At 44.1% G+C, this 14,789-nt stretch overlaps 1 protein-coding gene across 1 annotated transcript in view; it reads right to left on the reverse strand.

Moving 5' to 3' along the window:
* The window catches only part of LOC126267733 (trace amine-associated receptor 1-like), a 456,181-nt gene that overhangs the window by 422,770 nt on the left and 18,622 nt on the right, over window positions 1-14,789 (reverse strand). The window lies entirely within an intron of this gene.

Raw genomic sequence — 14,789 nt, forward strand, 5'->3', positions numbered from 1 at the left:
AAATATTGAATTTAATTGATGAAAGGAGAAAATATAAAAATGCAGTAAATGAAGCAGGCAAAAAGGAATACAAACATCTCAAAAATGAGATCGACAGGAAGTGGAAAATGGCTAAGCAGGGATGGCTAGAGGACAAATGTAAGGATGTAGAGGCTTATCTCACTAGGGGTAAGATAGATAGTGCCTACAGGAAAATTAAAGAGACCTCTGGAGAAAAGAGAGCCACTTGTACGATATCAAGAGCTCAGATGGAAAGCCAGTTCTAAGCAAAGATAGGAAGGCGGAAAGGTGGAAGGAGTATATAGATGGTTTATACAAGGGCGATGTACTTGAGGACGATATTATGGAAATGGAAGAGGATGCAGATGAAGACGAAGTGGGAGATAAGATACAGCGTTTGACAGAGCACTGAAAGACCTGAGTCGAAACAAGGGCACGGGAGTAGACAACATTCCACTAGAAGTACTGACGGCCTTTGGAGAGCCAGTTCTGACATAACTCTACCATCTGGTGAGCAAGATGTATGAGACAGGCAAAATACCCTCAGACTTCAAGAAGAATATAATAATTCCAATCCCAAAGAAAGCAGGTATTGACAGTTGTGAAAATTACCGAACAGTCAGTTTAATAAGCCACAGCTGCAAAATACTAATACGAATTCTTTACAGACGAATGGAAAAACTAGTAGAAGCCGACCTCGGGGAAGATCAGTTTGGATTCCGCAGAAATGTTGGAACACGTGAGGCAATACTAACCTTACGACTTATCTTAGAAGAAAGATTAAGAAAAGGCAAACCTACTTTTCTAGCATTTTTAGACTTTGATAAAGCTTTTGACAATGTTAACTGGAATAATCTCTTTCAAATTCTGAAGGTGGCAGAGGTAAAATACAGGGAGCGTAAGGCTATTTACAATTTGTACAGAAACCAGATGGCAGTTATAAGAGTCGAGGGGCATGAAAGGGGAGCAGTGGTTGGGAAGGGAGTGAGACAGGGTTGTAGCCTCTCCCCGATGTTATTCAATCTGTATATTGAGCAAGCAGTAAAGGAGACAAAAGAAAAATCCATGGAGAAGAAATAAAATTCTGTCAGAGACAGCAAAGGACTTGGAAGAGGAGTTGAATGGAATGGACAGTGTCTTGAAAGGAGGATATAAGATGAACATCAACTAAAGCAAAACGAGGATAATGGAATGTAGTCAAATTAAATCGGGTGATGCTGAGGAAATTAGATTAGGAAATGAGACACTTAAAGTAGTAAAGGAGTTTTGCTATTTAGGGAGTAAAATAACTGATGATGGTCGAAGTAGAGAGGATATAAAATGTAGACTGGAAATGGCAAGGAACGCGTTTCTTAAGAAGAGAAATTGGTTAACATAGAGTATAGATTTAAGTGTTATGAAGTCGTTTCTGAGAGTATTTGTATGGAGTATAGCCATGTATGGATGTGAAACATGGATGATAAATAGTTTGGACAAGAAGAAAATAGAATCTTTCGAAATGCGGTGCTACAGAAGAATGCTGAAGATTAGATGGGTAGATCACATAACTAATGAGGAGGTATATAATTGGGGAGAAGAGGAGTTTGTGGCACAAATTGACAAAAAGAAGGGACCTGTTGGCAGGACATGTTTTGAGGCCTCAAGGGATCACAAATTTAGCATTGGAGGGCAGCGTGGAGGGTAAAAGTCCTAGAGGGAGACCAAGAGATAAATACACTAAGCAGATTCAGAAGGATGTAGGTTGCAGTAAGTACTGGTAGATGAAGAAGCTTGCACAGGATAGAGTAGCATGAAGAGCTGTATCAAACCAGTCTCAGGACTGAAGACCACAACAACAACAACATGATGACACTTGCAGTACTGTTAACAATTTTTGACCACGTCTCGCTTGTCACTTGAGTGATAGCTGCTACAAGAAGAATTTCAACTTCAGAGATAGTGAATTTTTATTGTTTGTTGCAATGTAATTTCTTATTTGAGCACTTACCTCTTCAATGGCATTGAAGTGACAATGGTATGGAGGAACCTGAACAATTTCATGCCCGTGCCTTTTGGCAATTTCATCAATTAGATATGTCGGAAATTGTGGTCTTTTTGCACCACAGTTTTGAGAAATTCTACCAGCTTTGTAATTTGTCTGAAACCCACTTTTCGTCGTTTTAGTCATTGAATAATATCTTCCTTTTTCTTTGCCAGAGTTGGTGTCCTATCCTGAACAACGGAATGATAAGGGGCACTGTCAATGATGAATTTGTCAGATTCATCATAAGTGATGTTTTCAAGGCACTTTTGCAAACACACACTGTTGATCTCTTCGTGGTAATTATTTTTCTTTTTTGAACCAAACATTAGCAAGCAGTCTGGCACAAAACCGTCCGATGTACTTGCAATAATTCGCCCTCCTTTCCAACAGCCATGGTCCCCTGGGGCGTTCCATCACTATGCCTCTATGTAATGAAAGAGTGACATCAACCCACGTTTCATCTATCCACACTACATTTCCGAATCTCAGACTCATGATTATGCGCAGACATGTGAACTACCATGTCCTTTCAATCAATATTTTGCATCCGTTAAACACTGAGTAGCTAAAGCCAATGTTCTTCAGCACTGTACGTAATGAAAATGTGCTTCCTTTAAAGCGATCGTCTTTCTGAAGTGACAGGAGTATTTTATACAGAGTCGGATGTTCTCTTATAATAACCATATATATGACGACGAATAGCGTCTTTCTGTAAATCGTCAAAAGATGTCACTTGCTCCTTGCTCGGCGGCTTCTTTCCTCGTGTGGACAGCCTTGTTGTGCCACTCTCACCACAGTTTATGCTGCGCTGTTCTTTTCCAATTGTTACAGGTGTGTACGTGCTTATTTTCAATTCAGCTGCAGTCCTCTTAACAACCTGAAACTAAACTAAACTACTCCCGAACAGGCCCAACGCACCGACCGGCCGCCGTGTCATTTTCAGCCTACAGGCGTCACTGGATGCCGTTATGGAGCGGATGTGATCAGCACACCGCTCTCCCGGCCGTACGTCGGTTTATGAGACCGGAGCAGCTACTTCCCAATCAAGTAGATCCTTAGTTTGCCTTACAAGGGCTAAGCGCACCCCGCTTACCAACAGCGCTCGGCAGACTCGATGGTCACCCATCCAATTGCTAGCCCACCCCGACAGCGCTTAACTTCGGTAATCTGACGGGAACCGGTGCTACCACTGCGAAAAGGTCACTGGCCTTAACAACATTATCAGAAGGAAATAAGGGCTCCCTTCTTCTTGTCCTTTTTCAAAGTAGTTCCTCACCAAACACACGCGGGCCTGAATCTGTGGCAAGCACACTCCTCTTCCTCCATTACACTTTACGTTTTGGGCTGGAACTATTCGTTGCATTGGGCATTGTTTATACGAAAACAGAAGGCAATAAACACCGACAACAACAAAAAAACGAAATACGCTACGAAGTGAACTTTTAACCCAAACGACGAAACGATAGCGCCGGGTGCACTTCAGACACTCACTGGTACGCTTCTGATAAGCGAACGTCACGTTTGCAGACCCGGCTATGTGGTTTCTGCTACCGGCTCGAGTGCAGTCCGTCGTTGGCTGTCTACCTCCTGTCGTTAGGCAACGGGACGACGCTACTGAGCTGTCAGTACCAAAGACACCAAAGACTCGTCTCCCAGACCATAAGTGCTATGAGCTCCTCTTCGATACTGTGAAAGGAAACTCTTCTGCTGCAATCTCTGCACTTCCGTATTTTGAGAGGCGGTTGTGCCCATGCAGCGAATCGATAGGTGACATCACGTTTCCAGTTGTATTCATCCTTGGCCAGAGGGGGTGGCCCTACCTGATGTGCCCCCTCGTCGGATCCTTCTCTCGGAGCTTGGTGGTCTGACAGGGAGGTGGTCGCCGAGAAGCAGTGTTGGAACTGGTTTGCATGTGTACTTGATGTTAGCTCGAGTTTGCCTCCTGTTCTGGGTCTGGGGTTTGTCGCCGGAATCTTTTCTGGTGCATGAAAGGCCTGCATACCATTGAGATTAGTACCAAACGACTCTGACGGTTTAGAACGGGACCGGCATCACGGATTACACCGCCTAAAGTTTACCACCGTGGCAGTGTTCTTATGGACAGCGGCCAGCAGAGCGGAATTCTTACCACTGTGAAAAGGTGGCTCTCGTACCGGTGTCAATCCGTATTCTCCAGAGGCCTGTAGGACCCTTGTTACAGGTGAAAAAGTTTTGAAGCTTGCCTTGGTGTTAAAAATCGTTGGGTCGCTTGTTGCAGCATTGGTGCAAGAACACTTAGTGTATGACCAATTATCCACCTCTTCAGACTTTCCTACGCATACTGCTCCTCTTGTTACTGACTGTCGTAGCCGGGATTACAAATTGTCAAGCTTGTGAATGATGCAGCTCAGCCTCTCTTAAAATATATTTGTAGTTTCCGTAATTATTTAGACTTCTAAAAATTGTTCGCTTTTAAATCTTGCGGTTCGCAAACGAATTCTGTAATGCACTCCTTACTTGTGCTTCGTAACTATGTCTGAATTGAGTATTTGAACCGGCCGTTGCGGCCGAGGGGTTCTAGGCGCTTCAGTCCGGAACCGCGCTGCTGCTACGGTCGCAGGTTTGAATCCAGCCTGTGGCATGGATGTGTGAGCAGTCCTTAGGTTTGTTAGCTTTAAGTAGTTCTATGTCTAAGGGACTGATAACCTCCGATGTTAAGTCCCACAGTGCGCAGCGCCATTTTTGAGTTACTGGTTTCCTAATCACGATGTGTCCACTTTTAGTCCATTTGTTAAGGAACTTGACTTTTTTTAAGAAATTCGAGGTGTATATTTTATTTGTTGTTTGAGAACCACTACGTTCATTACCTAACTGATGTCTGTAAAGCCCTGTTTTAAATTAGCTCATAGTGTGCTCCCTATTTACTGTGCGAGCGCATATGCGCTTGTTAAAACTCTTTGGGATTTTACTGAATTTTATGTTCATATGTTTTAAACTTGCCGCTTAATTTGAAGTGGGCATTCTATTTTCTGTTTGAGCGGATGCGTGTTCGCTAAATTCTTTGAGGCTACTGCCATTAATTTCCAGCCTATATTGGATTTGCATTCTAAACCTGGTTGTTAATTAGTTTACAGTGTACATCCGGCTTGCAGTCTGGAAGATGAATTTTGGTTACAATTCTTTGGCGTTAGTTAAATTCAAGAGTAATATCACTTTGTCTTTTGAAAAAAAAAGGCTCTTGTGGCTAATTAATTCATAGTGTGTAGTGTTCTCACTTGGATCGATCGTTAAGGAGTTTAGTGGGAAGATTATTGTGAGCTTACCGTTTGAGATATTTCTATTTTATGTATTTGAAGGTTATATAATATCTTTGTTTTAGAGGGATATGGTGTCTGAATTTATTGACCAGCATAGCTCATGAAATATGCCGATTTACTGGTAGCGTCGGGGCTTGAACATATTACCTTGGATTTTAACTGCATTATTTATTTTACACTCTCAACCTTCTGATTTGTCAGACAATTCTGTGGTTGCAACAAATTGTATTTAAAATCGGTCAAATGGCTCTGAGCACTATGGGACTTAGCTTCTGAGGTCATCAATCCCGTAGAACTACTTAAACCTATTTAACCTAAGGACATCACACACATCGATGCCCGAGGCAGGATTCGAACCTGTGCCAGTAACGGTCGCGCGGTTCCAGACTGTGGCGCCTAGAACCGATCGGCCACCCCGGCCGGCAAATTGTATTTAAAATTACTTTGATTCACAAATGGTGTTCAATCCCTGTTTGTCCAGTCCTTCCATCCCCAGGGCCGCGTTTCAACGAACCAAAACTAGAAAAAATGTCTAGTAAGCAAGGGCTCTAAAATTTTACGCTTCAGATTGACATGAAAATAAAAGTAATAAATTTCAAAAAATTTAAAGAGTAGCGATCGCTTTAGTGGAGTAATTGTTCAGATTATCGATTTCGACAAAGTACGTTACATTTTGGGATCTGTAAAGCATAAACCGAGTAAACTCAAAACTGTATGTAAGATATCTACATAACATTTTAACATAATATGGATCTCTAACGTACCTTATGTACTACACTTCAAAGGCTCTCGTCCCTGTGTACAATAATTTGACGTCAAATAATAAATAGACTTTCCAAGAACGAGCATAGCATAGTTTATCAGCATCATTATATAAAATATCATGCAAAGTGCACCGAATATACATGCTCATGCTCGCTTGAAACCCGCATACTGAACGACGTGGGGTAGTAAACACGGCAAATAGAGGAATCAGCCGCCAGGTGGCACCATAGTGCTAACAAACAGAATTATAACGATTCTAAAATGCAAGCCTTAAGCCCTATGAGCACTTGTTCAGTAAGTAGCACATGTTCCACAGTAGAGAAGATGAACAAGTGATCACAGCTCGCAAGGTATACATGTTAGAGCCCATGTTTACTAGAATTTTTTTGTTCTTGTTTTGGTCCATACTGCCACCTCTGAAAGTTTGTCCGTGGAGATCTAGTTCACCCTATTTCTCCTGTGGGACATTAGTGTTGAATCATCCTATATACCCCACAAGACCCTTTACGTTCTGTGGAGGAGGGTACTGCTGGCAACACTGTCTAGTTCCTATTTCCTGTTTCTTTTGGGAAATGTGCGCCAGAATAACGATTGCCTGTAAGGCAATGTACGAGCTCCGAAACATCTGGTTTTTCCGTCATTATCATGTCGTAAGGTATGTCGGAAGGAGAATCTAGTATGTTATTCAGCCACGCCTTGGAAAGAACTCTCTGATGCACAAAGCATTCCATTAAGTTTAATGAGCACATTCTCGCCGCTCTCTGGGCTATCGAAAGATATCGTGTAAAAAAACTCGTAGTTTTTTTTCTGAATCTCTGTCAACACTACCTCGTAAGGTTTCGAGAAAGATAGGAAACATGAAGAGTCGATGGAGCGAAGGTTTTGTCGGCTACCATATTCGTGTGTGGTTCACATTTTCTCAGAATTCTTCCAGTGATTCTTAAGCTGGTATTTCCACTTTCTACAACTAGTTCTAAGTAGTTCCACTTGAAATATCACCTGGATGTTCTCCTACGTGTTTAGCTAGCCTAATCGAATAAAACAGAAGCTGACTGCATACTTATGAGCAACACGATTTTTATTAATTTTATGGGTCGATTGACAGTGCCTGCACCATTTTTCTTTCTTTTGTTGGTCTTTCTGCATCTTGGTACAGTCCACTGAGTTTCAGCATTCCTACACCAGAAGTCATAGGCCTCAGCGTCAAAATTATACAAACGGTAGAGCATCCTAAGCTTCGTATTTTTAAATCAGAAACCAGTGATCAGAAATCAATATTTCAAGTGGTACGATGTCTTTAATGAACAATGCATGGAATACACGTGTTTGTAACGTACTGCTTAGCAGCTAGTTGCCTGTGAATCGATACGTCAATGGTGGTTACTGAAAATGGAGCAATACACCGTAGAAGAACTTGTCGATATGCATCTGATGTTTGGCGCAGCGGGATCTGATATCTAGGAAGCCGGAAAAATCTACAGAGAAAAATTTCGCAACGAGTGTCGTACTAGATGCAAGAAAGTAATCGCTATGGAGGTGTGCGTCAACAAAATACTTTTACACTTGGAGGAGAAAGTTGGCGATTGTAATTTCGCTGCAAAGTAAAACGCCTTTCTATTAAGGACTGCCACCCCGGGTCGCGTATCGTATGCGTCACACTCTCCCCCCTAATGTGGGGTAATATAAGATGAGCTCCCCTTCTTCGAGCTTTTCCGATGTCCTCCATCAATCCTATCTAGTAAGGACCCATACAGTGCAGCAATACCCCAGAAGACGGCGGACAGGAATATTATCCCATTGGCAACGCCTTAGAACAATAAAAACGTGAAACGCGCCTGGGAAAAATAAATTAAGGGGCAGTAGCAAATGGTTCAAATGGCTCTGAGCACTATGGGACTTAACATCCATGGTCATCAGTCCCCTAGAACTTAGAACTACTTAAACCTAACTAACCTAAGGACATCACACAACACCCAGTTGGCAGCAGCAAAACGTGGTTTTATTTACAAAACAAGTATTTCTGTACTTGCTTCGGAGGATCACCACGCAAAAAAAATTGTTGATCGTCATGTAAAACATCCTCAATTTTCTTATCCATCCTTCTGTATATTATTCTTGGCGACAAGTTAGGTTGATGAGCTGTTAAGTTGATTGTGCTGTGATTCTCTCTCTTGTCTGTTCTTGCAGTCTTCGGAATTGTGTGGATGATATTTTACCGAAAGTCAGACTCATAAATTCTACACACCATCGTGAACAGTCGTTTTGTTGGCTATCCCCCCCCCCCCCAATTGTTTTAGAAATTCTAATGGAATGCTATCCGTCCCGTCTGCCTTTTTGGGTCTTAAACCTTCCAGAGCTCTTTTAAATTTTGATTCTAATACTCGACCAGTATCTCTTGCCTCGATTCCTCTTTCTTCTTCTACCACATCAGACGTGTCTTGCCCTCATACAGGCCTTCAATGGACTATTTCCACGTATCCGTTCTCTGCTCTGTATTTAACAGTGTAGTTCCGAGTGCACTCTTAATGTTGCCACCTTGCTTTTAATCTCATTGAAGGCTACTTTAACTTCCAAATATGGTGAGTCAATCCTTCCGACAATAATTGATATTTAGATTTCTTCACATATTTCACGCACTAACTTCGCCTTATCTCCCCTGCGCTCCCTATTTATTTCATTCCTAACTGTCTTGTATATCTGGATTCCTAAATTCCAATGAACATTTTTGTACATGCTTCTTTCAATGATCAACTGAAGTATTTCTTTTGTTATGAAAGGTTTATTCTCAATTAACTTCTTTGTACGCACGCTTTTCTTTCCAAATTCTGTGATTGTCTTTTTTAGAGGTCCATTTCTCTTCAGCTGAAGTGCCTACTGAGCTTTTCCTTATTTCAGTAGCTGTAGTTTAAGAGAACTTCAAGCGTATCTCTTCATTCCTAGGATTTCCGTGTGCCACTTTTTGCGTATTGATTCTTCCTCTTCCTTAAAAATAAATTGTGATCTCAGCCTATATCTGCTCCTGAGTAAGCCTTACAATCCAGAGTTTGATTTCGGAATCTGTGCCTGACCATGACTTAATCTAACTGAAATCTTCCTGCATCTCCCGGCCTTTTCAAGTCTACCTCCTCTCCTTGTGATTCCTGAACGTAGTATCCACTGTTACTAGTTGAAATTTATTGCAGAACTCAATTACTTTTTCCCTCTCTCATTCCTAATACGAAGCCCATATTCTCCCGTAACTCTTTCTTCTACTCCTTCTCCTAACAACTGCATTCCAGTCTCAGATGACTATAAGATTTTCATCTCTCCTTACGTACTGAATTACCCGTTCAGTATCCCCATATACCTTCTCTGTCTCCCCATTTTCAGTTTGCGACGTCGGCATGCATACCTGAACTATCATTGTCAGTGTTGATTTGCCGTTGATTTTGATACGAACAATCCTGTCACTGAAATGTTCACAGTGAAACACTCTTTTCCCTATTCATGACGAATCATACTCCAGTGATACTCTTTTCTGCTGCTGTTGTTATTACCATATACCCATCTGGCAAGAAATCCTTAATTTATTTTCATTTCGGTTCACTGACCCAGACTATATCTAGAGTGCTGTTTTACATTTCCCTTTTCAGATTTTTTATCGTCCCTACCGCGTTCAATATTATGACACTCCACGTCCCAACTCGCAGAACGTTATCCTTTCGTTGGTCAGCTCCAGTTGTTTGTCTATCGGTTCTAGACGCTCAGTCCGGAACCGCACGACTGCTACGGTCGCAGGTTCGAATCCTGCCTCGGGCATGGATGTGTGCGATGTCCTTAGGTTAGTTAGGTTTAGGTAGTTCTAAGTTCTAGGGGACTGATGACCACAGATGTTAAGTCCCATAGTGCTCAGAGCCGTTTGAACATTTGAACCCAGTTGTTTCATGAAGTTCCGATAGGTGGCGGCGCTATACGTATCAAGTTTTGATGAGAAACAGAACATCGGAGATATTCGTATGCTCTCGCAGAACACCTGTTCGATCTGCGCGTGCCGGCTGGCCGCACACAGCACTGGCTCCTGCAGTGCTGGAACGGCTGGACTCTCTCGTTCGAGCTGATCGACGGACCGCCGTGCGTGGCTCGTGCCCGTGCCATCTTCTATTTAACATCCTGTTTTTGCCATACTGCTACCTCGTTATGTCACTTTCTATTACTTGTGTCACTGAGTGCTGCTTTTCCTGCCCGTGAGCGGGCAGCAACAGCGCTTATCGATAAATGCCCCGCCGTATTATCTTCGCGGGACTGCTATTACTTCCTGGTCGTCGTGTGTCAACCAGTAAGTTGGAAAGTGCCAGCAGTTAGTTCGGATCTGCCAGTGAGTTGGGAGGCGCTAGCAGTGCAGTCCGGACGTGGCAGTATTTGACTTAGGACGCGTCAGATGTTCAGTCGGGGCGCGGCTGCAGTGAGGTCCGGACAGCCATGACTCGCCCGGCGGTTGCCGATACGTATCACCTCAGTTGGTCGTCGGTCGTCTTGTCGGACGACGTTTATGTTGGCCGGCGATCTCTTACGGGTTGCCTGCGTGTGCCTACTCGTGATTCGTCCTTGTTATTGCACAGTCGCCGCCTTTAGTATTGTCTAGTCCTTCCTGCAAGTGTTCGTGAAACTGAGTGTAGCTTGTGATATCGACTGCTCAGTTATTTTAGTGCTGTCTCGGTGCTGATGTGTGGGAGTCGTCGGCTCGTTTGGATCAGCTAGGAAATCGCCGCGCGCCGCAGTGGGCCGGGCCCGATGGCGGCCTCTGTGCAGTGTCGGAGTGTGTGGGAGACGTTCGACTTTCTACAGGGTTCGTAGCTAACCGACTCAGGACATCAAAGTTGGGTGATTTAATTACAGAAGCCGGACTGTTCACATTGTCTCATTGGTTCCATGGTCGGCCGTGGGCGGTATTCCCTTGAGGAACAGCGAGTGTTCGAGTTGGCGGAAGTTTGGCCACCATCCATTGGAGTTTATCACTATTTTGGTTATTTGAAGGCCAAGTGCACCAGCGGAATTTTCTGCCTTGTGGCCGTTAGTGTTGCGGTTACCTGCCCCTGGCCGCTGACGTAAAATTCAGGCAGTGTCCATTCCTCACCGTGTTGTCACTGTCCAACACATGTGTGTAGTTTTGACAGCTTATGCATATTTGGTTGTGGGCGGCTACGTCTCTTTCGTTTTGGCTTTGGAGTTTCTTTTGCACTGGTCAGGTGGAAAGCAAGTCGTCTTGTCGGTGGGTCCGTTGACTGTCTCTCGGTTGGGTTGCCGGCGGATCGGATGTAGTTGGGCAGACTACATCTCTCCCCTAAGCGAACGTTAATATTTCAAGTGCAGACCGACCTCCGGAAACTTTTGAACGCCGCAGGCTGTACTGCCTCTTCTCATTAGGGTTTGATTGTGTATTTCAATAACTTTTAGCCGATGGTTTGAATTTGTATGCTTTTAGTTGGGTTTTAAATAATGGGCCTTAAGCCACTTTAAAATTTAAATTCCTTACTTGTTAAATCTTAGTTTGTTGGGCCTTGAGCCTGTGTAAAATATTGTTTAAAGATAAACGTTTCGGCCTTCTGCATACTATTTTATCTGTTTTAAGTAATCGGCCTTCAGCCGTTTTTAAATTAAAGTTCTTGTCTTTCAAGTATCAGACTGTGAGGGGCCTTCAGCCTAATTTAAGATAAGGCCGTCTGCCTTGTGTTTTTTTAATTAGCCGGCCGCGGTGGTCTCGCGGTTCTAGGCGCGCAGTCCGGAACCGTGCGACTACTACGGTCGCAGGTTCGAATCCTGCCTCGGGCATGGATGTGTGTGATGTCCTTAGGTTAGTTAGGTTTAAGTAGTTCTAAGTTCTAGGGGACTGATGACCACAGATGTTAAGTCCCATAGTGCTCAGAGCCATTTGAACCATTTTTTTAAATTAATTTTACTTGCAGTCTTAAATCATGGGCCTTCAGCCGTCTTTAAACTTGTTTGCTTTTCAAGTGTTACATTTATTGGGCCTTCAGCCCAGTTATAGAACTTACTTACGTGAGGCCTTCTGCCTTCTAAATATTCAGTTTTGAGTCTGAATTTTTAGTTAATGGCCTTCAGCCGTTTGTTAAATTTAAGTTGTTGTACCAGTAAGGCATAAGATAGTGTGGCCTATTCAGCCGATAACTAAGTTCAAAAATATTTCCTGTATTGTTTGGACAACTAAATAGAGATGTATGTGTTTGAGTGTAACTGACAGCACCCTTTTGGCCCCTTTCCAACTGCCTGTTCCGTCCTGCGGACTTAAGCAGGGCGTCTCAGTGTGTGTGTGTGTGTGTGTGTGTGTGTGTGTGTGTGTGTGTGTGTGTGAGCCCAGTCTGTTCGTAACAGACGACCGTAAAGAGTAACGAAGGACCATTTGTGATGAAGTGCTTGCGCTTTACGAGGCTGATCGTGACAATTTTTTGTCGAATATCGTTTCAGAAGATGAAGCATAGGTTCATCTCTTCGAACCGGACGCAAAAAGGCAATCCATGGAGTGGCGCCATACCACCTCTCCTCCGAAGAAAAAGTTCGAAGCAGCACTCTCAGCGGGGAAAGTTACGGCGATGGTCTTCTAGGACTGTGGTGGGGTTACTCTGTTTGATGTCCTTCCTCATGGTGCAAGTATCAACTCTGAAATATATTATGCCACACCAGGAAATTGATGGAACGACTTTAGCGTGTTCGTCGCAAAAAAATGCCAATGAAGTTCTCCTTTTCTACGACAACGCACTCGCGAGGAGCTTACAAAACTTCCATTATATTGTTCTTCCTCAACCAGCCTTCAGCCGGTATCTCGTACCTTCAGCCTTTCATATGGTTGGCACGATGAAGGGTACACTCCGTAGGAAGCAGTACGTGATAATGGGGAGGTTATAGATGCAACAAGGCGTTGGCACCGACGTTGCCCAGTAGAGTGGTGCCTTGCGGGCATACAGGTCCTCGAGTTAAGTGGCGTAAGATTATGTTGAAGAGTAGTGTTTTGTAGAAAAAATAGGGGGTAATAATATAGTGTGTGTCCTGAGCAAAATGCATGCTTGGTTAGGTAGCATCTGCATAACGCATTTCTTCTGGTCTTTCGACATTTTTGTCCACTCGCGATATATGCCTCGATACGAACCCTAATTTCTCTGATATTGCCTTGCCGATCGTTACGCACGGCGTATTTTGTTGCCAGTGAATAGTGTTGCAATGTGTCGCAAATTCCAATTGTGCGAACTCTCTTATAAATCTTTCGCGAAAAGACCATGTCCTTTGCTCCAGGGATTCTCATTTGATTTTATAGAACATTTTAGTAATAGTCGAGTGTTTCCTGAATTTTCCAGTTATAAATCTGGCAGCGCACCTCTGAACTGCTTTAATGTCTTCCTCCAATGCGCCCTGGTGGGGATATAGAGCACTTCAGCAGTGTTCAAGAATGGATCACGCACGTGTTCTGTACGCAGTCTCTTTTATATAAGAGCTGACGTTTTCCAGAATTATCTCAATAAACCTAAGTCGTACATTCGCCTTCCCTACAAGCGACCTTAAGTGCTCGTTCCATTTATGTCGCTATACACTTCAATATTTGACTCACGTGACTGTTTCGAGGAGCAAATCGCTGATATTGCTATTAAATATTATACTTCTCATCTGCATTAAACTTACACTTTTCCACTTTACAACCTCTGTTCCTACGCCTGTGTAGTTCGCGTTGATGCAGCAACGAACCGAGCCGCTTCAGTCACGCAGCGATCAAAAACACGTCCAAACACCATAACTAATTTCCACCATTCTGTCACGTTTCCTTGGTGGCCGATTCGATCTTACTGTGCTTATTCAATACGACCGACTGCCACAAACAAACACACACACACACACACATACACACACACACACACATATACACACACACACACACACACACACACACACACACACACACACACACACACACACACACACATCCACACACACACACCAGTTCGCTGCCGTGACCTACGTAGGCGGTGGATGGTCTTGCGATCGTGCTTATTCAATACGACCGACTGCCACAAACACACACACACACACACACACACACACACACACACACACACACACACACATCCACACACACACCAGTTCGCTGCCGTGACCTACGTAGGCGGTGGGTGGTCTTGCGATCGTCTGGTACTATTCACAGCGCTCCAACCCCCTTGCGGGTTCGGGGGTTAGAATAGGCCTACGGTATTCCTGCCTGTCGTAAGAGGCGACTAAAAGGAGTCCCTCCCCCAAAGGGGGTAGTTAGCGCCTGCGTCCGGAGACGGACGGTTTCACGGCCTGTATTTGCGTTCATTTTGGTTTTTCACTTCTTCTGGTTTCTTCCCTACTTCCTTTGGTTGGTTCCCTGTGCGTGCCTGAAGGCCGACCCACGCGTTCGCACGCGTAGCCGGTGCCGGGGTAACGCGTAATTCCCCGCCCTGGGTAGACAAGTAAGGCACGCACGTACCCCCTGGTAAAGGCCAGGCCCAGGGAGGGGTGATTGCCTGAGCTGACACCTTCCGACAATGCCGATTGGTCCCTCTGTCCGTTTCTCGGGAGGTGTGACCTGAGGTGTGAACAATCACCTAAGGCGGGAGTGCCCTCTGAGAGGGTCCCCACAAGGAAGGAGCGCGCCATCGGAGACGCTGGCAATCATGGGGGATTCCTCCGCAATGGATTTC

This window comes from Schistocerca gregaria, chromosome 4 (assembly GCF_023897955.1).
Source record: "Schistocerca gregaria isolate iqSchGreg1 chromosome 4, iqSchGreg1.2, whole genome shotgun sequence".
Classification (NCBI taxonomy): Eukaryota; Metazoa; Arthropoda; class Insecta; order Orthoptera; family Acrididae; genus Schistocerca; species Schistocerca gregaria.